Consider the following 25519-nt stretch of genomic DNA (forward strand, 5'->3'; position numbering starts at 1 on the left):
TTGAATTAGTTTTTAATATGTCAGAAATAGTATTTTGTAGTAAAAAATGTATTGAATATTCAGCCCTAATATGTACACTGAATATAATTTTATTACATGAGTGTTTCTTATGTTTTGTAAGAGGCATGTATTTCCTCCAGGAAACAGTATCTATCAAAAGTATCTATCAAAAACTATCCATCATCAAATTAAGAATACTATATAACTTACATAGCAACAGCAAAGGTCCTCTACATGTTAGGAAACTTTCTAGCAATAATTAGAGGGATCTTAAAATTTGCAGAATTCAATCAATGATCAGAATACAATAAGCCAATGCAATTCTTCAGCTGAATAAAGAGCAAAGGAAAAAAAAAGTATGAGCGTATCTCATAAGAATATAAAAACACAAACATAACCAAAGACTATACTAAAAAATGTAAAGATAGATAGATAGATAGATAGATAGATAGATAGATTAAAGTTGTAATCAAAACTTGGCATAATTTTGTTTTTAATGAGGAATGGAACATTGAAAAACTAACCAAGAAAGGTTCCAACGTAAGAAGTTGCTACATATATTAACTTTGCAGTACATTTCAAAGACATTTCCAGAGAGGCAATGCATGCCACATTAGACAAACTAAGAGGAATAAGAAACAGACGTCTTTTCATAAAGCAAATGTAGATTAAAATCTTCAGCAAAGTAAATTGCATTTAGTTATATTAAAAGATTGAGAGATAAGAAATGAGCCATACTTCTTTTTTTCCTCAGAATAATCACTATAGCTTAAGTAAGTTAAGCTAACTCTACTGATCCATAGAAAGAATTCCACATCTGGAAAATCTTTGCTACATCTGTGTTGGGGTTTCATGCTTTTTGGTGCTTTGTTCACCAGTTCCCATGACTCTAACTTAAACCTCTCTCTTATTTCCTTAAGTGCATTCCAGTTCAACTAAAGATGTAGTGATCATTTCATTTCCTGAGAGCTAGCATTTAAGCTTCCTTACCTGCTTCCTTAAACAAAGCAAAATAGACCCTCAAAAATAAAGCAACATAAAAAGACAAAGTAAGCATCTTTGTATTATTCTGCAGTATGGACAATCGTTTTAATAGACTGAAGTGAGATGGAGAATTGTAATTGTCAAACAGACAAGTAAATGTGTTGTTATTGTAGACTTCCAACTGTGTCTAGCAAGCAGCAGCAAGCACAACGCTACTAGGTGAGACACACTCCAGCACCAAAATTCCCTGTCTGCCATGTACTATGCAGCAGCAGCACTGCTTAAAATCTGAATTGTGTCAGCTAAACCAATACAGTGCAGACAACCAGGAGAGAGTTGGGTCCTATATTCCCTTATAGTTGTTTCCTGTATAGTGCTATACAACTGCTTCCAAGTGCTCTTTCCCTCTTTTTTGTGTTCAAAAAATGGGTAGATGTGGTACTTCGGGACATGGTTTAGTCTAGTCTACCCTTGATTGGCTTAGAGTAGACTTGGTAGTGTAGGTTAATGGTTGGACTGGATGATCTTAAAGGTCTTTTCCAACCTAAACAATTCTATGATTCTATGATCCTATGATTCTTCATTTAGAAATCCAGGAGATGGATTTAGAAATCCAGTGATGACAAAAACAAAGTACCACAAACAAAGTACTTCCCAAAATTGGGAATTCCCACTCTTAAAAGAGCTCTGGGCTGAGTCATATAGGTTTGTTTTGTTTGCACTGTCAGAGGGAGTTATAGGCTAAATGACAATCAAACTTGAAGTGCACACATCCAGCAGCCAGTCAGCAAGGACAGAAGGGTACCTCATTCAAGGACTCAGCCGCACAGCAGGATCTGTACAAGTAAACTAGACAGGACATGGGCTCAAGTACTGACATGCAGTTCCCCCTCTTGTTTACTCACTATCATGCTTCCTGCTGCAGTTTTGGCCCATATCATCTGGCACTTTTCCAGACAAGACCCATGAACACCTTAGGAGATAGCATGGACCAGGGACTGTTTGAAACCAACAGTGGTAGGAGATTCACCCTTACTCTCAATGTGAGGTCTTGATCAAAAAGATCAATCGGACAAACTCATTTTGGTGGCCTTTGTCTACCACTAACTTCTCCAGGTTTAGTCCTTGCTTAGAAGATTCAAATACCAGTTTATGAGCAAATCACTTCCTTGGTGGAAACACCTCTAGCCTCGCTTCCCAGACAAGGTTTGGGAAGGACAATACTTCTTGCAATGCACGGAAAATATACCCCAGTGAGATTCTAGCATAAGGACTGAACCACTGCTTTCACCTATCTCTTCTCTCCATTTTCGCTCCTTCTGACAAACTATATTCAAGGTTTTATACTTGAACATTTACTGAAGAGGAGATTCTGGAAATTAATTCTTTTGGTTACAGACAAATGGCCCCAGTGATTCTGCACTTTTGCCTTTTAATTTTTTAGCTATCATCCAGCAGTAATTAGTTCAGGAGGGAAAAAGGAAAAAACAGTGAGCCAGAAAATTAGCTGTCCTCCTGCTCTGCTCTGCATACCTGGAGAGTGAGATGCAAATGAGTTCAGCTGCCTTCATGCTTCCTTAAATTGCAGGGCCAGGTAATCTCTGGCATAAGGTCCCTTCCAACCCAAAGCATTCTATGATTCTATGATAACTGTAGAAAATAGGTGTGGCAGACAGTGCTCCGGCAGGCAATGATGACTGCCCCAGCTTATGCTCCCTGGAGAGCAGGTCTTTGTACCAGAAGTTGTTGCCCGAGCGCTCTCCCTCCTCTGGGAGAAGCCTTTGGAATGGGCAGAGTTATGCCAAGACACGTTTAGCACTTGCTGCTCATGTATCAGTACCAATCGTATTTTGGATAGCATACTGTGTTATTAGTAGGGGTAAGTGGAAGTCACTGTAGCCATAATTGTAGCCTGAATACCAAATTATTATCTGCATGAGTGCTCGCTCTGTCAGCAACCTGACTACAGATTGATGAAACCAGACAAAACCTCACATCTGTGTGATAGAGAATAAAGAAGCTCAGGGGCAGGGCTCCACATTAATTTGGGAGAATACCAGCCCTGTTTAACATCCCAACCCTATCGGCACTGAGCAAACATTGCCTTACCAATGTCTTCACGCAGCAGGAGTCAGGATTTGCTTCTATTCCTAATGGACCTTTGAACAGCAGATTTTGCTGATAAGGAACAGCAGGTTTCATTGATTCAGTCAGGCGACAGTCAAGTGAACTCAAAGGCATAACACTTTCCTGAGCCTGCAGCAAGTAGACACTTATCCATTAATAAAACAGTCCTTAAAGAAATAAGAAAAGTGTGCTATACTCTGAACAACTCTGGTTTATGCTGTAAATAGCAGAAGTTTTGGAGTACAGTTCTATCATAGAATTAGGATATCCTCTTTCTTCACATACTTCTCCCTCACAATTTTTAAAGCATTTCAGTTTTCATCATTTTAAGGAATTACATAGCCTGTAGCAAGAGATGTTCTTATCATTGGGCTAAACAACCTGATCTGTTAAATATTGGTGTTTGCAACTGAATATTTTTGATTATTGGAGCAAACAACGGTTGTAAATCATAGTAGGAATTTAGGTGCACTATAATTTAATTCATGAAGTGTTAATGACCTTCACTTTCATCAATTAAAAGATGAAATTCCTTGAGCAAGAAAAGGCTAATTCATATTTGCAGACACAAAAAAAAAATCCCTACATTAAAGTGGAGAATATGTGTCACCTGACCCTACATATCTGTAACTGAGGGATAAAACACATTTGAGAGGAGCAGTTATCACCAAACCAAAATTTACAAGCTGCCAAAATTTAAATTAAAGGTTATTCTTAAATAAAGAATAAGAAGAATTTATTATTCTTAAAATACCTAATCAAATGGATTAAGGTAAGAAAACCAGAGCACCATAATTCTGCTCTCCAGTGATGTTATAAAATATATATATCATTATGACTAAAGTATAATCATATCTGTAATACCTAATTATAGTTAACTGATTTTGAAGGTGCAATACAAATTTTTATCTTTCATTCCTTGCCTGCTGTGGATCTCTTGAGAGAAATGCTGCCTAACTTGCAGACTGAAGTCAGTAAATCACATCTAACCCTGAGAGGACACACACTACTCTGTGGCTTAGACTGCAGTGCTTTATGTTGAGAGCAGCATAAACTCATGAAGAAGCATGCCAAACCTTATAGGTCACTGATTGATTTTTAATGAGACTCGATTAATTTTCCTATGCACCCTTCTAATTTTTACTGAATATTATGGAACTTTCTGGATTTAATACCCATATGAGTTCCATTACAAATAAGGAATCCATTCCCAATTTCAACAGCATTTATGAGGGTTGAGCTGGATTCCACTCCACTGTGCCCTCCAACTATGTGCTTCCCTCCAAGCCCTTCTGCCTTCACTGCCCTACCCCAAACATCTCTTGAGTGTGTTTACTGGGCTTTCCCAAAGAAGACCTGTATAGCTTCAGGTGTCCAGGTCCAGAGCTGACCCCAACTAGCTTGCCCAACCTCTGGACATGAACTCATGACTTCATTCTAAGCAACAGTTTAATTATTATTCTAAGGCATCTAAAGATTTTAAGTAAGCCAACCAGTTTTGCATAGTATGCAAGGTATTTTTCAATAATGTTCTTTTTTGCTTGATTACACAGAAAACACAAAAATAACAAATCCAGCATTCGTTTTCTTGCATCCGTTTCCTCACTTTTGTCGTACATACTTCTGGTTTAAGTCTGGTCATCTTGAATAGCTTAGGATCTTACTGTAGGTCATGTTATGTCACTTGAATGGGGGAGTCTTTCCAGCTCATTTTTCAGAGCATTTTCCTATTCACTAGCGCAATCAACAGAAAGCGGTGACTCAGTCTATTATAAACTGTCGAACTAAGTTCATCTCTGCCATCTTCTGCTAAAGGTTTCGTGACATCTATTCAATAGTTCATTTCCTTCACAGTTCCTCTTTGATAAGTTTCCATTCCTTCAAGCCTTTTCCTCACAAATAGGAAAGAAATCTAGTTTCCCCAGTGCTATTTTTCACGAATGATCTACACCACAAGAACTAAATAAAAAGCAAAGTTAGAGTCTGAACCACAGCCTGGAATGAAACTTCTTTATTCAGTAGCACCTACAGGGACTTACAAGCCATGTGCACATTCCTGTTAGTGTATATACCAGTCAATACAGTATACTGTTTCTTGTAAAGTGTATGTCTTAGCTCAATGTGATTTTATCCCTTGTCTTCCTTTCCTGTATGCTTTTAAGGCATTTTTTCATTGTTCTTTTAAAGTGGTCATTCAATGTACAACCAGGTGAGCATGATTAATTATCTCATATTTCATAAGGAAAAGCTACCCAATTGCAGAACAAAGTAGACCTTCAATGGGAATTGAATACTTCCACCATGTTCTTGCTGTGTCTATACTTCATTTTTCACCTCTTGACATTACAGCAGTCAGCTGTAGTATGCTCAGCCACCTGAATGAAATCTGCCTACCTGAAATGTTGAGACAGGGGTGTGAATCCCTTAAAGTTGTAGTAATTGTTTAGCTGTGGATCTCAATGTGGATTTCTGTTCAAATGCATGCTGTCAATTTTTAAATGTGATTTATAGCCTGGCTTAGAGTTCAGGGAATAATCCCTGGTTTTCATTATGCATGAATCTGCTATGCTTGCAAAATATATATCCTTCTTCATGTATTCTGTGGGCCAGCTTGTGATTCACCTTTGCACAGACAGATTGAAAGTTGTAATTGCCTGAAAGAGAGCTTTGTGTTGAAGGTGAGTCACAGTGTTGCTTCCCCAACTGTATTTCACTGCCTTCTAAGATCAGGAATTCAAGCATTTGCTGTAAACTGGATCACTGAAATGATTCACATTGTCTATCTATTTTTTAACCTATGTTGTTTTAGTGCGCTGGCTTTCAGCAAGCTATGCAAACAGTTGCCCCAGTACCAAATGAGAGAACAGTTTGGTGCAATAAGGGACACAAACAAAAAAACTATGAAGAAAGAAATTACTTATTTCCTGTAGCATCTTTCTGCTGCTAGTGTCTTAGGAAATAAATGCCTTAAAGATGCTGCACTGGATACAGACAGGCATAGAGAATTTGGCATAGAAAATGTACTTAAATACTAAGAAGATGCAATTCTAACTGGCCTAGAATTAGGACTTGAAGCAGCCACATAGCCATTCAAAACCTACTACAACAGTCTCTGGTATTTTACAGCAACTACGGACTCCCTTCAGAGATCTGAGACTGTTACAGACTGTCCATTCGCAGACTAAACATCCCCCCTTCTACCCTTGTGTTTGCTGTGCTGGCATTGTCATGAGCTACATAGCCATCCCCATCTGGGCTCCCCTGGTACAAGGCATGTGACTTGCCTCAGCTCTGCTGCCTTTTGAGACCCTCCCACCTGTACAGTGTCCATTGCATTAGTCCCCTAATCTGTTCCTGCTGGACTCAATTTTCTGTGGATCCTTTAGCATTTCCAAAATTATGTCACACATTCACAATGCCAACCATGTCTTTACATAGACTGTTGATATGTGACCATGCTTTAGTCCTTCCTCTTCTTGCTAAGGGCTACTGTTCCTAACACAGCTCCCCACCATTAACATCTTTTATTTCCTGCCAGGATTATAAAGATCATGTAACCTCTGTGCAGAGAGCGCTCTGCTGGGAACTGTAAAAGCAGTGTGTGTTTACAGTAACACTAGACACCGTTTCAGAACCAGTCAGCATTTTTTGCCCAACAGGAATCCAGCATGCTGGTTCTCAGGCAAGGAGGAGCAGAATGGACCTAAGGTCAGCACGTGCTTGCTGCTAACGCAATGGATTTCGTGAACATACATGATTCCAGCTGCCCTCCTACACCCACTTCTCTGAGAGCAGCCTTTTTATTGAAATCCATACAAAGTTCAGTTCTTTGTTTCAAGTTCCAGCCTGATGTTTATCTAGCCTTTTTTGAGCTTCCTTGCTTGGTAGATGTTGTCAGTTAGCAGCTGGTCTCCCATTATTTTTCTAAGAGAGCTCCTTTCATGGGGTGATTGTCATTGAGAAACTAAATATAGTAATTGCAAAAGTTTGCATGACCTTCTCTGTGTTCCACACATTCATTCTTGTCTTTACACACCATCCACAACAATGTGAAAGTCACAAGTCCCTTTTTCCATAAAATGGTGGCAGAAACATCTAACCTTATCCAGAATATGAAGTTTTGCAACAAGCATGAAGTTAGATGTGACGAGTGAGCAGGGTATTTGTGGAAGGACTTTAAGGAATTACAATATTCAAAAAACTGGAGATAACCTAGGCTTCCTTGGTAAAATAGAAAAGATTTCACTTGGGATATATTTACATTTACTTTGTATTATCTCTGTAGAGAAAAAAAATACAACTACTGACGATCAAAATGTACAGAGGGTTTTGGTGAGATACATGTTTAATATTTCATAGGTAGGTATGAGAACTATATATAGACCGTGTTTTCATTGGTGACCAGTAGTACTTTACTGAAAACATTGTAGCAAGGGTATCTGCATAGGTGCATAAGATGCATATAAAGATCTTAATTTGAAATTGAGTGAAAACACTTTTTCTGTAGTATTCTCACCTCCAAGGCACGGTCAGCTTTAGAAAGGGCATGATTTCCCTAGATGAAGCCTGGAAAAAGATATTTAATCTTGCAAGCCCAAAACCCAGGATCTAACTAATGTATCTTTAATCTAAATTAATTTTCAGTATCTGTCAAGAACATATCTGAGAGCTTTCTCAAACTTTATTTTAAATTCTACATCATTCTCAATGCTAGCTTCCAGAATTTATTGTTTAGTAATTTGATTGTCCAGATGCTGAAATCTTACAGTTCTTATGTAGGGGAGGAGGTTTTCAACATCAAATAACCAGGTTCTTCAGGTTGAAATGAGGTTAATTAGGTAACTGAATCTAATCCTATTAATTGAAACTCAGAGCTGTCATGACTTTGTAGGGGCAAGGCCTTTCAAAGCTTGTTTAATATTGAAGGACTTAGATTAAAACCTGTTTTTTAATTGCCCCTTCAGTTTTTCTTATGCATTTTCATATACAGTATAGATTTAAGTTTGGGGCTTTTGAAATATATTTCTGTTTTATTTCTGACTTTTATGACCAGTTAGCCAAACTCAAAATTTTTATCAGTACACTGATAGCTGCTCACTCCACGATCAACTCCAAATTTGAAAGAAGCAGTCTAGAATCAGTCTTTTAAGAAGAGCACAACAGGAGTAGAAGAATATACTTGCTTGTTGTATAAGAGCACAACACTTTCCCTTATAACTTGCGGTGAAAGTTTTCATTGAACTTAAGTATTTTATTTTGGCCCACATATGTAATCTTTTCTAGTACTTGACTAAAGGGTAGTATGTTTGAACAAAACTTACCAGCGTCCTTGTAAAAACGCCATCCTCTCATGTCCTCTTCTAAAGAACTTCAACGTATCTCTTTCATTTGGTTCCTTATGCATAAAGTGTTAAAGAGCGTCACTGACATGAAAAAATTTCCTGCTTTTCCTTTAAATGTCACCTAAAGACACATTCTGTAGTAGTGCCTTCAGAAAGCTGCTAATATGAGCAAACAGGGCTGAGCTGATTTAGCCCATGAGAAAGCATCCAATGGGTGTGTGCTGTTTCTTTTTCTGTCTTTGGTTTGTTGTGTACAACAAGCAACAATACCTGTGTTTAGCCTGTAAACACACTGAGTATGCAAGTACTAAGACTTAGTACAGCAGATTCCCTATCTAGCTATGTCTGCTGCTTGTTCAAATAATGACTGATAAGTGAGATTAGGTTATTGGTATGGACTGACATGTGAGTGTGTATATAGCTGCACTTTAAGTATTGCTTAAATAATGTGCGGATTCATACATTAATCATTTAGGCTTTAAAAAACAGTGTTCCTAAAATAATGTTCTTTGGTTTCATCTGTGCTTTAGACTGTACACTGCCCCTACTTAAGAGCAAATAAGGTATACTGAGAGTTATGTATGGCCTGATAGGTGAATTACTTTGCCAAAACATTTACAGAGGTCCTCTGGTTCCCCTGTCTTCATGGGCAATTCACTGGAATTCTCCCCACATATGGCACATAGGAAGAAAGAGCAATTATACCCTTGTCTGTCAAGATAAAATGATGAGGTGAAAGTCCAATGATGATGTTTGACTGAGCATCTTTCATCTACCAGTATCTTTGTCATTTCATGGTCTTAAGTCCCCATGTCTTGTGATATTCCATTTCTTTGTCCAGTTTTAAAATCAAGGTGAGAACTGAACTAAAGACTTCAGTGTTCATGACATGAACTTTGTAGAGATTCTGCTCTAGATTGAGCCTGGGAGAGACAAGTGAGGCAAATTGGGGCCACTGTTGTTCTGCAAATGTCATATCAGTCATATGAAAGAAGCAACAGACCTAGGGCTGGTGCAGATCCTTTCTATCAGTTCTCAATTCCTAGGGATCAGGGGACCAGGAGGAAGCAGATGCTAAGTAGAAGTTGTGCAAATATAACAATTTGGTAAAGTTGTTGATGAATTTGTGTAGAATAGATGTGAGACCTACCCTTTTCCAGAAAATTTTACAGTAGTGGTCTTTAGCATGCCAGAACCACTATATTTCAGCCCTTATTTATGAGGTCTCCAAGCTTCTGCCACTGTCCATCAGGCATAGCCAACCCAGCCCTACTAAAATACCCTCCATGCCAAGGGTGCCTTGGAGGCATTAATTTAAAGAGGAATTTCAACATTTGTAAGGGATTTAGACTAATTTCTCCCACTGAATATTAATAATGAGAAAATAACCAATGAAAGGGTACTAGAAATGCAAACCTGACAAGCTGTTTTTCCAGAGTTTCCAGATGATTAACGTAGTTTTTTGTGTGCACCATACTGCCCTGAGTTTGGGAAAGAGACTTTTTGACAGAGCAGCTTGATGGAGGCCCTTCCAGCTCTGTCCTCGGTGCTGTGGATGGACTGTCAGTTGTGACAGTCACAGGCATCTTGACAAGAGCTCTGATATCAAGTTAAATGTTCTATGATAGAAATATCCTAGATAAACTATTTGGAAAACCTGCCTGGAAGAATGAGATTCACAGCCTGTGAATAGGGATCTAAGTAGGGATCCATTGAGTTTCGCACTCAGGGTACTCACTAGTGTGTGTGTGTGTGTGTATTTGACATTTCTTCCAACCTCTCCCATCTCCCCTCCCTTGATATTTCTTCACCTCATCCTTTTCTGTTGTATTTCTGCATGTAACACTCTACTGAAAGGAATACAGAATCCTATTGAAAGCTTGCGTACCAGAAGACCACCTTTCAGTTACAACACTGAAGTTTTGGTATGACAAATTTTATGTCTGAATAGCAGGTTCTTTTTCACCAGGAAGGGGTAGCAGGTTATCAAGGGGTTGCAAAACTGTCTGAGCAAAGCAAACCTACTTCCAGGATTTCAGGGTTCGATTCTTTCTAAAGAGGGTATGAACTACGATACTGATATATACTTCCTCTAGTGTTATATTCTGCTCATTTGTCATATTAAATCTTGCTATTCCAAATTTGATCTCACTAACTTCTATGTTTAAATACATAGTACATTGAGGACTTGCACCATAGCTGATATATGCATCCTTCTGTTTTACAGTTGCACTTTTTTCTCCTTTCTTTTGTACTCCCGTATTTTATTTTGTCCTTACATAAGCTCCACAGATTTATTAGTCCTAGTTTGGAGGAAAAACATACACAAACACAATGCTCTCTTCAATGTCAAGTCAGTGTTTTGAAACCTTGTACCACCTTAAATACTTCCACTCTTTTCTTGGTGTGGTCACACTTTAAATACTTGTAGGCTGTTATCATTACTCTCCCTTTGCACTATTAGCTGTCATTTAGCTAAGCAGAACATGTTTTAATCTTTCCTCATAAATCAAACTCTCCAGCCCCTTAATCATTTATATTGCTGTTACCTGAATTCCTTCAAAACTTGTTGACATCTTCGTGGTATTGGAGAGGCTAACACTACATGCTACATTCAAGAAGGGATTCATTTGTGCCAAATAGAGTGTATCTGGTTGTTCTTTATGGAAATACTGAGAATGTAAATAATAGTTGTTTCTTCTATTATATAGGTGAGCAAAATAGTTAATATTACAATTAAAACATCAGGGATAGTAAAGAAGAAATGCCATACATTTTTACCACACTCCTCTTCCCAGGCAAACATTTGAGAAGTATACCTTTTCACCATTACTGAAATACTTTATTTTAACAAATATACCTTAAAACCACTACTTTAACCTATCAATCTCAGGTGTGGGCTTTGTCTTCTTGTTTGTTTGCTTCCTCAACTTCTTTGGGGAGTGGTTTATTCCTTTCTTCCAATTACTGTATTTTTTCTAGAAATTTCTACATCACTTATAAATATGAAAAAATTTCTCCATTATTTCACCAGCTCTTTGTTTCCCTCAACCCTTATGTTATAAAGAACTTAGAGAAACATTTGTACTTACTTTGGTTCTAGTGTACAGAAAGATTTGTAAGTAGTTTTTCCATGTACTTGTTGCTGCTATTTTAGATATTTAGTTTTTTCAAGGCCTGCTTTTGATTAGTCCAGAGCCATTAATATTTTGCATTGAACCAGAGTGCAAGACTCAGATTTCCTATTTTCTTTAAGAACTGTATGATTCAGTAGTATAATGATGGATCTGAAAACTTTAAGTTCATAGAAAATAATGTGCTTTGCTCATAAACAGAATTTTAAGCTCTCCTATGAGCTCACCTCATCATCTAGATATCTTTTAATAACAAATGACTACAGTATTTTTAGACTGAAGAAGACCAGAGCAGATAAGCTTCATTTCAGAACCAGTTCATAGAATCATAGAATAGTTTGGGTTGGAAGGGACATTTAAAGGTCATCTAGTCCAACCCCTCTGCAATGAGCAGGGGCATCTTCAGTTAATGTGTGAATGCCACCATATCTCTTACCTTTCAAAATAATAACTTGACTTGACTCTAAAACAATATTAGATCAGCTATAGAGCCATAACAAAACATAGGTCAGGGTTTCAGCCCTAAAAACACAAGTTTCACACTTTCACTTTTCTCTTGAGTCTGTGAAGTGCAAAGTTTGCTGAATATATATGAATAGTAATGAAATGTCCTCGTAAAATAAATTAGGGGAACTTGCCAGCCAGTAGCTAGTCTCAGGACCTAAAAGTTAGGCTAAGTACTGCTGTATCCTGTCAGCCTCCCGATCCCAAAGCCAGCTAGTCCAAGCTCACAGTTCTTCCCCAGCCAGCCCTCAATACCAGTGTAGTAACCTGACTCTAAGTGAAGATTTTCCATGCGCTGTAGCAATGCTCCAGAGGGCAGATATGCCATGTCTAAAATCAGACGCCAGCAGGAACAGCAAAGTGCATGCAGAAGCAATTTTGGCTGATTAGCTGTTAAGTAAAGATATGAAGAAATCCAATTCCTAGAATAGCAAACCAGAGTGTCTCATTAAAACCTCGTTTAATACTGTTGCTAACTTCATTGAGTAAATATGAAACTTTAACATCTAATAATAACTTCAGCTGGAGTTCTAGATTTCCTTTGTAAGTGTTTAAGTTATGCTGTGTACATTCATTATTCACAAATGCTTTATTATGGATAACAGAAGGTATCTTTCAATTGATATGATGGCTTTAATCTTCAGGATAATTATGTTTGACATTCCCCATAAAACTTTAACTTGCATCTGTGATATATTAAGCTTACAAAAGGTGAAGTGAAGCATTAGATTCTTTATCTCTGAAAGATTAGGCACTAGATTTTGTAATCAGCAGTTACTGCAAGACTTCAGTTGAAATAATAAACCCCAGAAGAAAGACATCCTACAAAATAGCATGCAACACTTAATGGAGTATCATAGGTTTTTCTTTTTTACTATAAAAATAAAAGTAATAGAATTGTAGCCAATATCCTGAAAAAAAATCTGTTCAGTGCAAAGAAGACAATTGTTTAAAATTATGTTTATTCCATTCCAATGTTTATCCCATTCCACCAAGGAATGGACAAAAGGAAAGTTCTCACTAGCTATGTAATAGCTGAATTTTAGTTCCCAAATGGAGGCATGCAATTAAAACTATAGTAGATGACAGATTAACTTGCTCTCTCCTCCCCTTCCATCTCTCCCCCCGTTCCTGCCTCTGCTTCACAAAGCTGTGTATACAAATCTCACTCCCGATCCCAGCACAACGTTCTCATTCCTTATTACATTTGATGAGGGACCAACCAACTTCCACGCTTTTGTGAGATGAAACAGTGGGGTCAGTAAAACCCCAGGTGAGATGGGTTCTCTCGGTCATGCAGCCTGCTGCAGCGCTGGCAGCAGCCCAGAGCTGTGTTTGCAAAGACTTCCCAGGCTGCACATACCCCAGGTGAGAAAATATCTTCTGGGCTGTTGGCCACTAACATCCAAAGCTGCCGAACTGCTGTGAAATAGAGTTTCTCAGAGGCTTGTCAATGGCTACAGCAAATGGACTTTCAGAAAGATAGAAGAAGGAATATATCTACAAAAGAGCAAATTCCCGTACCAAATCATAACCAAGTATTTAAGGAAAACTTGCTAGAATTTTTCAACATCAGGGAAATAACATATCTTTTCATTTATTTTCCTCAAAAATCTGGATTTAAAATGAACACAGAAATAAAACACCTCGAAGAAGCTATGTCACAGACAACACCAGGACAAGCAGTTAAAGTATGGCAGATACCAGAAAATGAAACCAGGAGTCTGAGGAAGTTAGGCAGTGTTAAAAATAAATCCCCAATCTAACTATGCAAATAAACATTTGTACAAAAATGGAGCAAGGAGAAGTTACCATTCACAAACTGTCAAGCAGTGCTTTAATTGGTGAAATCCTGACATCTACTGAGGGTCTGTTCCAATACCTATCCAAAAGTTAGGATTCGGTTTGGATCCTACTTCCTACGTCATTGCTTCCTATGAAAATTCCTTTTTTTTTTTTCCTGTTTTCTCTGCCACTGAAGCCACAAACCAGCAATTCAGGGAGGGTTACATCCTGCTTGTCTTCACCATGACAAAACAAACCTCTGCAGAGCTTGTGTTTCACAGTGCTGCAATGGCAGCAGCAGGGATGAGAAAGGAGGAGGACAGCTCAGCCTCTTTACATCACTTAATAAAACACACATTACACAGGGCAGTACTAATGAAGACAACTTACATGAGCCCCCTAAACCTCACTAAATCTTCACAGGAATGAGCTTTTTCCATCTTACCCTGCAAGCACTGGGACTTTTTCTTTGGTTTAAAATTACTTGCTGTTCTTTGATCTCTCTGTTCAGAATTATCTCAGTCTGTACTCTGAATTATCTTCCTGCTCAACCCCTTAGGTGAGTCCAGCTCGCATAACACTCCCCACACTCCTATTCTGCTCACTGTGTACACAAGACACCAGAGAGCCACCACTAGATTATTTTAAACTCATGTTTTACAGGAAAATTAGTTTTATTCACAATCAATGTTCATGTCTGCAATGGTCGTTGCAGACAAGCTCAAAGACTTTGTTGCTTTAACATCTTATTTATATTGTGCCATTTTGTGTGAGGGATGTCTAAAGAGGTAGATCTCTAACCCAAGGAACTCACCACCTTAGTATGATAGGGTAGACATGAATAGGAGAGAGGGAAAGAGAGAGTGGGAGAGAGAAAAAACAGAAGACAAGGAAGGAAAATTGCTAATTATGAAAGAAGATTATAGAGACAGAGTTTGGATAGGAAGTAACAATAGAGGTTGGTTTTGGGGAAGTATTGGGCTATTTGGGCTCTCTTTTTTTTTTCGTGGGTTCTGCAATTTTCTATTATTGCAGTTTCGCTTAGAGCCACATTTGCATTTCCACTTGGAAGAAAGAAGTACCTTAGACCATGCACCTTATTTTATGAAATTTTATTCATCCTGCCCTAATCCTACTGACGAGCCCACTCAAGCTGTAGTGTATTACTCAGATGACAAAAAGATATCTTGGTATGGGCCATTTGCATGTCAGGTCACCATGAATGAAGAAGAAACAATGCTGTTTAATACTATTTTGCTGTGGTAAAGCATAACAGATGGCTAATGCTGCAAACTCATCCCAGTTCACAGCCTATTGCCATCAACTATTCTGTAAGAAAGAGAAATTCTGAGAAAGGTCTACAGCTCAAGATAGGTAATTGGAAGTGTTTGGACACCCCTATAGATTAATACTTCCATAAACTTCCCTAGGCGGTTGCTTACATATGGCTAAACAGAATGAAGCTTTACCACTTCCTTTCTCATTTGAATTTTAAACTATGGCACCAGTGTGCACTAAATGTCCCATTTTTCTCATTAATACGCAGTATTTCAGAAAACAGTCAGCAGCAAGGGCAAGACTGGATTTTCTGATAATGTAAAGATGGTTTACAACCAGTTACATTAAAAAATGTGGAACAACGTACAACTAAAACGGGATGTATATCTTCTTTCATGTTATTCATTTACTTGTTACTATTTTGTATTTATGGCTGTAATTAGAAATGTTTTCTGCTTTCTTCTGTTGGTTTATTTATTATTTTTGGAGCACACAGTGATAGTGAGACAGCAGTTCAGAAATAGCCAGATAAGCTTACACTTTGAAGTGCACAGAACTCCAATTAAGCTATGGGGCTATTTGCAAAGCAGGGCCATAATCACACCATGAAGTTTACTAAATATTGCTAGTGTTTATTTGGGATCGTGTTTAATTTGAAACTCATAACTGTATAATAGAAAACTACTCAGTTTACATAAACCCATCAGCATGTATTTATCACACAACAAAAGGCAGTTAAGGTAGATATTTTGACAAGATCTTCTCAGTGTTTCACCAAAAGAAGTCTTCAATGTTTAGGCACTGAGAAGTCCATGAAAGCAACAACAGTTGTTGTGGTCTGCATCATGGACTGCTGCTAGGGAAGGTGGATTTTGCGCATTTTCTTTCCAACTAATTAAACATGCTTTTAATTCAAAAATACAGGTCTGGGCCACCACATGAGGGTATAAAGCCTGCACAGCTTACAAAAGCAGTGTGCACAGAGGCAATGGCTGTCACCTGGAGAGGGGAGGATTGTCCTTGGGTCTTCCCCACACCTCTGCTACCACAGGGAAGCAGATAGTGCAGGGACAGCAGGCAGTGTGTTCTTCCCATCCATGGAGGCAGCTCAGGAAACTTTATCTGTTACATGGTTTCCTATCTCTTCATCAGACTGCATCCATTTAGCTCCTAGGCTGTTCAAAGGTTAACTACAGGGTGTTGACATGTGTCACAGGGCACTTTTTTGAGAGCAAAATATGGTGGGACACAGAGTAACATAGCGTTGAGTTGTGCACTCCCATCGTCAGCACCTTTGCAGCAATCACCACCCAAACTTTTGTTATTATCTTATGTGCAGCTGCTGCTGAGATCAGGATGCACAGTAGCTCCAGTCTGTTTTGGTCAGTGCAGCAATGCTCCCACTGGCACAAAACACTCGCAAGCCCTTGCCCACCCTAGCAGGGAGGAGTCAAGGGAGCAAAATGGAGGAGAGCAGCCTGCCATAGGAAACAGAGGCCAGATGATGGAGAAGGATGTAGTTGTTGGGACAGGGATGGGGAGGAAACGTGTAGAGCATGATGGAGCTGTCTTTAGAAAGTAGAAAAGAAAAACAGCAGCAAGGAATAACTTGTAAAGGAGTTTGGAAATGAGAAAAAGAAATTGAGAGACTGAAGAGGAGAGGGCATCATGCACAAATCAGCAGACAAATCCAGTCTATGGGCTGGGAAGACTCCCAACCTGTTCTACACTTTCTTCCTTCAATGGCTAATCATCAGTGTTACTTCCTTTTATCTATACCTTACAGTGACACTTGACACAAGAAAGAATCCTAATATTCTTCTTCAGTTCCATGTAGGTAGAAGGCTGAAACATGGGAAGAGAAAATAGTCTTCCTCACTATAACCCCCACCCTGCCTGCCTTCCAAGTCTGGAGGTCTGGGCTTCCATAATGTGCTGATTTTCACTCCTAGTGCAAGAAATGGGAAAAATAATGTCCTTCTGAAATTTTTATTCTTGATTTGGAACAAAAAAGCAAAACTTGTCATGGAAGGATTTTTTCATTAAAATGTCTCTTTGGAAATACCGCAGTGTTACATACCCATTCCCCTTCCTCCTATGACGGGAGGGAGGAAATGATGGTGACAGAAAGTGGCTGCCACTGTAACGTCAAGTCCTTCCACCTGCAGCCCCTGCTCCCGGGGCTGCTCCTGAAAGAGGCATGGGGAAAGCTGAGCACTGGAAAGTAGTCCATGGGGCAGACAAACTGCCCAGACACCTATGTGCTAAATGAAACTTCTGAATATTTTTACCTTACCTGATTGATGAACAGAGATTTTTTTTTAACCAAATCAAATTGAATAAAGATACGGCTTTGTCCTATCGAGAATTTTGTTGAGATTTATCAAGCTTCTATTGAAACTTTTCTGTTTCAACAAAGTATGTATTATTTGCATGTCTTTCTACAGGAATTTTTCTAAATCTTTGCATTCTGCTCTGATTGGCGGCTGTTTCTTGTCTAAAGATCTGATATGTATCAGGTCTCTCAGATACTGCAGATGTTGCAGTACCAGATTTTATTTTGGAAAGCAACACATGTCAAAGACAAAATTCAAAGGGCTCCTTTCCCAGTCTTGTCTCCTAGATAGCATTTGGAGACATCTGCTGAGAGATGAAACAATGACACATGCTATGTGCCCAGCAGGCATTTTTTATTAGATCTAAAAGTTTGATTCTGAATCACTCTTTTGTTTTGTGATACTTTTGGAGAGCTATGGCATTACCTTTCTGTTTCTGTAACAAGGGGAAAGATGGTTGCATGCGTTATATCAGGCAAGGTGCATAGACTACCCAGCAAAGATGGTCTGAATTTGCCATACCATTTGTTGCAGCCTGTATGGAAGTCACAGCAAAGCTCAAACCAGCAGCATGTGTAAAAAAATTATGTGTCTCTGACTGGCTATGCGTATTTTGGATGCATACGTCCTTCCAGACTCAAGGGGCCAGAATCACATAGATGAACCAGAGATAGACATAAGAAGTTGCACATTAGTAAACACTCAGAAGGGAAGTTGATGCATTTTGAGCAAGCCTGAAGAGAGTGCAGCTTGCATAACTGTTTACTTCCTAGGAGCTGGATACTGCCGGAACTAAAAATGAGATCACCATTCCCATCCATCCTAGAACCTGACGCATTCTGTCTACTCTTTGCCTTAAAGAGGAGAAAGGATCTTTAACATTATCTTTGCAGACCAAAGTATGGACAGAACCAATAAAGGACAGAAAACAGGTATGTTTGGCAAGCTTAGATCCTTCAGCTTGAAACGCTGAGGAGTGCTAAGGTTATAAGGAATTAGCCTCTGCCTTCTGCCCTCGGCTGGTTTAAGAACGATGTGTTTAAGAACAATGAGCGGCACTTTACAAGTAAGGAGATCCAGCCTCGAGTGGAAGATTGGAGAGGCACAGCTTTGCTTATATTAGCAAGACATTTCTAAAAATATTTCTGAAAAAAGAAGTGGGAGAAGTCAGTGGCTGCAGTCCGGAGGAGGCTAGGCATGGGTAACAGGAAAGACGCCATCCGGGGAGCAGCAGTGGCAGGGTCGATCGTGGTTGGCAAGAGCGCTGGGAGGTCAGGGCTCAGCCCGGCTCCAAGCCGGCTGGGCGGGCAGGTAGGGATCTGGCCCCTATAAATATTCGCCTCTGGAATTCCACAGAGACGCTTCCCTGGGCATGCATGCTGCTCTGCACATGTGCGCCGCTACCTCTTTCCTGAGGGTGTACTGTCACCTTTCTCCCCGAACACTGGCTGCTGCATTCCTCTCTTGTCAGCAACAGATCCCTCTCCTTCAGATTCCCGACATATTATTTTCAGTCCAGCACACATCTTTGTTGATCCATCTAGTTTACCTTTTGACCATAACTATTTCTTTGGGCTTTTTTCATCTCAGCCATTGAACAGGAAATATTGAATAAAATAAAATAATTCTGGAAAATAGCTGGAATATTGACTGTACTGTGACTGTGATCACCATGAGTAGTATTCAAATACACCTGTGCCTGCTGGTGGTCTTCCTTAAGTTTCCAGACACAGTGAAGCCAAGAGATAGAGCTGCATCATAAATCTTACCTAAATGCTGGTTGGGGGGTTAGGACTTTGCTTATTTTTGCGTGCATTTTGCTGTAGCACCTGTATATAGCTAATTAATTGTAGATGTAACATATGGAAGGGTGCGCAGGCCTTTTCCCAGCTAAAGGAAGATATTTGTTTTCAGAAGATTTTCCAGTACATTTTCGAACAGAGCAGCAAAACGTTTTGCCATTTTCTTTGCAAACGTTTTCTTTGCCAGTTCATAAATATCACCATTAAAACCTTTTTCCTTTAATGTCATTCCCAGTGCTCCAGTTTAACTGCTTGGTTTAACAGTTTTCCCCATAAATTAATCTAATACATTCATGTTGACCAACATCAGAGATTCACCAGCTGAGGTCTGTACACATGTACTTGGCACCAGTGGCATCCTCCCCTAGTTCAGACCGTGAGCATGAGTTTACCAGAGTCATGGAGAAAGCTTTTCCCTACAAACGATCTGGAGGTAACTGCAGGCACGTGCGGGCAGATGTCTCCCTGCAAACAGCTATACCTGCAAGGGGAGAGGGAATATGTCTCCAAACACAGAGCCACATCTGGGAATGCGGGAGGGGCTTGCCTGAGATGCAGTGTAGGGCTCTCAACAGGAACATCAGATAATGGCACCATGGCCATGGCAGCTCGACAGCTTTCCCCTGAACACACAGGTGTTTCCCAGCACAGAACTAAGCACTGCTGCTGGTATCCCAGCAAACTGGGTTTTGTGGATGCCTTTTCAGTACCTTTTGGGTATTGAGACGTCCAGACCAAAACTGAATGCATTGTTCCACAAGGGTTGTTATTTAAATAATGCAAGAATAGAGACTAAAGCACAGGTCTGCTCTGAAGCCTGCTTTTAACATGATTTAAAAATCATTTTATACTTTCATACTGTATGGCAAACTCTTAGCTCATTTTATGACCATAGTGAATGTCATGCATCTCAGATTTCTTTCTTTGATTGTATATGTTTGCTTCTAACTGTCTTCCCCACTAGATCTCTCAGTCTACACTTTTCTAAAATTAATGTCCTTTTATTTCCTATCCATAATACTAGCCTATCTATACCTAATTGTTTTTCTGTCCATGTTTCATTAAGAATTTTCTGACATTTAATTAAATTCTTTACACAATCTTGCTTAGAATATCCATTTATATGTGTTGTAACATCAGACAAGCAGATTCCCTTAGCCATCTTTCTCTGATTCATTACAGTTTATCTTTACTCCTCCTTTGCCCTTTGTTGGGTCATTCTGACATTTTCCAGCCCATTTCACTGAACTGGTTGCACCAATTGTTTTAAATATTTTGAGCTGTGACACATCTACATGTGTAACAACCCACAATAACTCTCAAAGAATTAAACCCTGATCAGTAATATATATATTGCTCCTTTTATTTTTAAATTTTAAAAAGTTGGTTTAGCTGCTAAAATGAATAATGGTGGCTGTGTTTTCACTGACATTTTAGCTGGGACCAGGCGCATGCTTTTGAAAAGGGTCTCCCAACACCACCCTTTGGTTCATATCTCCAAGCAGTCTTGGAGCATGTGAACTGAATGGCTTTCAGATGAAACTAAGCCAGAAGATGCACCCTGGTAGTGTGCCAGTGATCTCCAACCCCTGGTGAGAATTCGTTCAGTTCATGAGACCCAGGTAGACCTCGTTCAAACTAGCCCCATCTTGAGATGTGTCAGAACCTTGGTACTGTTTATTTTGCTGTATAAACCCACTCTTTCTGGGCCAAGTTGTTGGTAATGTAGGCATAGCTACTGGCAGTTAAAAATCTGCTGAGACTGCCTTCTCCCTCATTGCCTTCTGATCGTTTCTGACAGTGGTACTCAGATGAAATACAGAGGTATACACATTCAGCTCCAGATTTAGATATTGCTTACTGCATCATCATTTAAAAATGAACCAATGCTCTTCTGAGCTGGTTGCTAATAGAAACAACGGCAGATATCACCTGAACAGGGTGTATGTGTTTTCTAAGTAGATGATACATTACACTCTGGTCATCATGTTAGCATTTGCCTATGTGTTGTGGTTTAAACCCAGCCAGAAACTAAGCACTACACAGCCACTTGGTCACTCCCCTCCAGTGGGATGGGGGAGAGAATCAGAAGAGTAAAAATGAGAAAACTCATGTGTTGAGATAAAGACAGTTCAATAGGTAAAGCAAAAGCCACACACAAAAGCAAAGCAAAACAAGGAATTCATTCCCTACTTCCCATCGGTAGGCAGGTGTTCAGCTCTCTCCAGGAAAGCAGGGCTCCGTCATGCATAAGGGTTACTTAGGAAGACAAACGCCATCACTCCCAACATCCCCGCATTCCTTCTTCCTCCCCAGCTTTATATGCTGAGCATGATGTCATATGGTATGGAATATCCCTTTGGTCAGTTGGGGTCAGCTGTCCTGGCTCTGTCCCCTCCCAGCTTTTGTGCACCCCCAGCCTACTCGCTGGTGGGGTGGGGTGAGAAGCAGAAAAGGCCTTGACTCTTTGTAAGCACTGCTCAGCAATAATGAAAACATCTCTGTATTATCAACACTGTTTCCAGCACAAATCCAAAACATAGTCCCTTACTAGCTACTATGAAGAAAATTAACTCTATCCCAGTCAAAACCAGCACACTATGTAAGCATTGCCAGTTGCTCTACAAGGAAGTTTTGCCAGAATAATAACAACAAGAAAATGCATTTCAAGGGTGTGTAATCATATTGAATTTTGAGAGAGAGTTGGCTGCTTCTTTTCCATCCGGCCTCAAAAAGTAGAAGGGGTGTACGAGGAAAGCAATTGCAAACTCTAGAGATCCCTTGCTTCTGTTGGTTTTGTTCAGAGACATACACAGGACATTAGTGTTCTGTAAAGATAAAAGACAAAGGCCTAGATGGGAAGAAAATCTGATCTGCATTCAAGAGATGGCAAGCCACTCTTCCCTCAGTTACGCTATTGCAAATCCCATAAATTTGTTTTCATTGTCATACTGAGATCATGATTTGTCTTAGAGGAAATGAGGACTAGAGAAAATGAAGAGAACTGAGAAGGCTGTGGAAAAAACTTACAACAAATAAGAAAGTGTGAAATAAATTATCTAGTACAGAATGAAGAGAAAAACTGTTTTGTTCTTAGGAAGGAATTCAAAGGGAGTGGAAATCCACAGGCTGAAACTTGCGATTCTGTAATTTGATCTGTGTGTGCCAACCTTGTGAGAAGTTAATCAATTTTAACGATAACATAACACTTCTCAAGAAAATAATGGTATCTGACTTTAATGGCTGTAGTTGCTGTAAAAATGAAGGACTCCACTTTGAACTAACATGAAGACAACTTTAGTCAACAGTTCTTGCTTTCCCTGATAGCAAAGGGGATTAGGTTTTTAGGCTGGGATCTCTCACCTCTTCACACATTACCATACATAATATTACAAAGGGAAAGAGAGTCTCAGCTACCCCTTTATTCCTTCCTCCCTCCCTCAGGGAAGCCACAGGACACAGTAATCAATTAAAAAGGTCAAAATAAGCAAGGTCAAATGGCTTCATTTACTGTGACTATTAATCTCAGTTACATGCATAAACTTTTTACATATGGCATCTTATCTTTCCATTCAGCAAAGATGTGGAGGCCTAGTTCCCTCTCCTTTTTTCTTCTCTCTCATTTTTGTATTTCCATCCCTTCGTTACTGCATTGACATAAGGTACTACATACAGGGAACTCAGAATCAGGCCCTATTCTGTGCCACAGATAGGGTGATATGCAAGAAAAATATGGTAACGAAATAAAATACCTGAACTGCAGATCCTTAAAATTACTTTATCTCTGTTCTGTTCCTTACCTTTTTCATGCCAAAACATGAAAGATTACCTGAAATATCAGTTAAGCAGGGAAATATTATCCTAATAAATGAGCATGCAAGTATATGCCCGGTAAGTTATTTGATTAAACAGGAAGCTAGAATCCTATAGATATCCACAAATAAAGCCCCAAATCTAAATGACTGTATCGTTAGCTCATTTGTAAACTGTTCCAGATGTAAGATTTTGGCAGCTTTCCAGTAGGCTGGCTGCAGTCTGAGCTTTCCTGCATCCGCAGTGAGAACTGCAATGCCTGACTCTTCAAGGAAGAGCTCCACAAGGCTGACGACAAATTATATAAAGTAACAACCTGCCTGCCTGGCGAAGAGAAATTCAGACAGATCCCCAGGCAGAGAATGCCCTTTTTCCCGGGGCCAAGCTGCAGCCATTTGACTCTGGATGTGTGATCGATCTGCACTATGCATCACCCAGTGAAAGCCCCTCTGAGAAGATCATTTAGTGATCATATCAGGGACTCCACTGCTAGAGCCTTGGATGTTATCTGGAAAAACACCAGAGACAGACGACTGGCAGGTGAGAAGGATATTACATAAGCATATTTTAAGATTTGTAAGGGACCTTAATCAAGAATGATAATTAGTGGTATCATTTGCATAATGTATCAATGTCGTCTCTAAGTGTTTCTCCAGCTTTTTATTTCTGTGTCATGTTACTTTGGTGCTATGCTTACAGTGGGGCTGTATGTGCTCCTCTAACTAGATGAGATAAACACCAGTTAAAGAAAAGCAGCAGTGAATTTTGGTCTGATATTTCGGTGCAAACTCCTCAGACTGAAGAGTGCTGAAGCATTTTATTTTGCTGTTAGGTCAGACCCTGTGCTTTACTGCTGTGATGTGCTTCAGTGAGTTGCGTTACAGAGCGTTTTGCAGCCAAGGAGTGTGCCAGTTGGAATATCTGGGCTGTGCACTGAGCGATTACTGGTATTTCCTCTGGCAAGGATTTCAGTGCTGTGAGCTCCAAGTGAGTGTCAGGTATGCCAGGACTAGGCTTCTGAGATATAAATTACCAACCAACTATATGGTTACAGTTCACATTTTTATTTTGACTTGCAAAGACTCAAAAACCTGAGGCAAACCATAATAGGGAGCTGGAGGAGAAGATAATTTAACTTGCTTTATTTTCCTCTTCTGTTATTGTCTGTCTCTGAGATTGAATGCTTCTCATTCACCCTGCTGGGGTTGTTGCTTTTATTATTGTGGCATTTGGAGGTTTCAGAAAAGGCAGCAGAAATGCACAATGGGTGTGACATGCCAGAGGGATCACTTTGGTTTGTTTATATACTTACAGTGGAGGCGGTTTATCGGGGAGGGGGGGGGGGAGGAGGAGGAGGGAGGAGAAATGTGAATAACGATAAGATCAAGGATGAGATGACCAAGAGGCAGACCGTGTGGCTTACAAATGTAAACTGAACTTTTACATCATTCTCCTGCACTTATGTTTTGGAGAAATAAGAGCAGCTAAGTGCATAACAGACATTTGTGATGGCGCGCCGATTCCAAAACTGATTACATCAGGTAATCAGGCAGTGAGTGGGTGACCATGGCCTATAAAGAAACACAGGGTCAGAAACCTGCTTTAAATTAGAGCAACTCATAAAAACCTTGTTCTGCCCACTGTGTTAGTGGTTGGATAAATTCTGTGCCTGTTCCCGTACACAGCAAAGGACAGAGAGTTTGCTGGGCAGGCAACCTCAGCTTTACCACTGTTTTACAGTAAAGCTGCATGGTCACAGGAGATGGGGACATTACATTTACTTTAGTGCTCAGCAGTTAGTCACAAACATGGCAGTGTTGTGAAAATGCCGGACATGGCAGTGTTGTGGAAGTGCTAGACATTAACCTCTTTTCCATGGCAAATTGAACTGGGCAGATAGTCCATTTCATCTCTCAAAGCTGTGTTAGAAGACTGGACTTCTTTGGTACCTTAAAGACTGCAGGGCATAAAGCAGCAGTCAGAACATGGGTCATGATGTTTGGGACGTTGCTGAAACTCCACTGGAAAGACGACCAAGAGGAAAGAAATTCTGAGTAAAAAGGCATGGACATTACACAAATCTATAAAAGGGAAGCTGGTGGGGCCAAGTCAGCCTTGTTTAATCTGCGTGTTGCCTGGTCAGCTGGACCCTTGTTTACCCTGGCATTTATTTCCATTCCACCTGCTAGAGATGTTTATGGGAATGCTTTGAAGTAAGCTTTTTAATTTATAGTTAAGTTCAGAATGGCATTTGCATCATCAGACTCCAAGTACTTCTGGCCTGTGGCCATGTAAGACAACTACTACCAACTGTCTTCTATAAAATTGTTTTCCTCTCATCAGTTCACAAAGGAAAGCATACAATGGCATGTAATTTATACCTTCTGTATGTGACCTACATATGAAAATATGCA

At 39.6% G+C, this 25519-nt stretch overlaps 1 protein-coding gene across 4 annotated transcripts in view; it reads left to right on the top strand.

Moving 5' to 3' along the window:
• DLC1 (DLC1 Rho GTPase activating protein) overlaps positions 1-25519 on the top strand; it is a 218749-nt gene that overhangs the window by 94752 nt on the left and 98478 nt on the right. For 3 of the 4 annotated variants that reach the window (XM_075708675.1, XM_075708676.1, XM_075708674.1), the window contains exon 1: positions 23546-23645. The exons of the other annotated variant lie outside the window; for it this stretch is intronic. The gene's annotated coding sequence lies outside the window, so the exon portion shown is untranslated. Of the gene's footprint in view, positions 1-23545; positions 23646-25519 lie in introns of those variants that run through there. 4 annotated transcript variants of the gene reach the window in all.

Source organism: Pelecanus crispus, chromosome 4 (genome assembly GCF_030463565.1).
Source record: "Pelecanus crispus isolate bPelCri1 chromosome 4, bPelCri1.pri, whole genome shotgun sequence".
NCBI classification, from domain to species: Eukaryota; Metazoa; Chordata; class Aves; order Pelecaniformes; family Pelecanidae; genus Pelecanus; species Pelecanus crispus.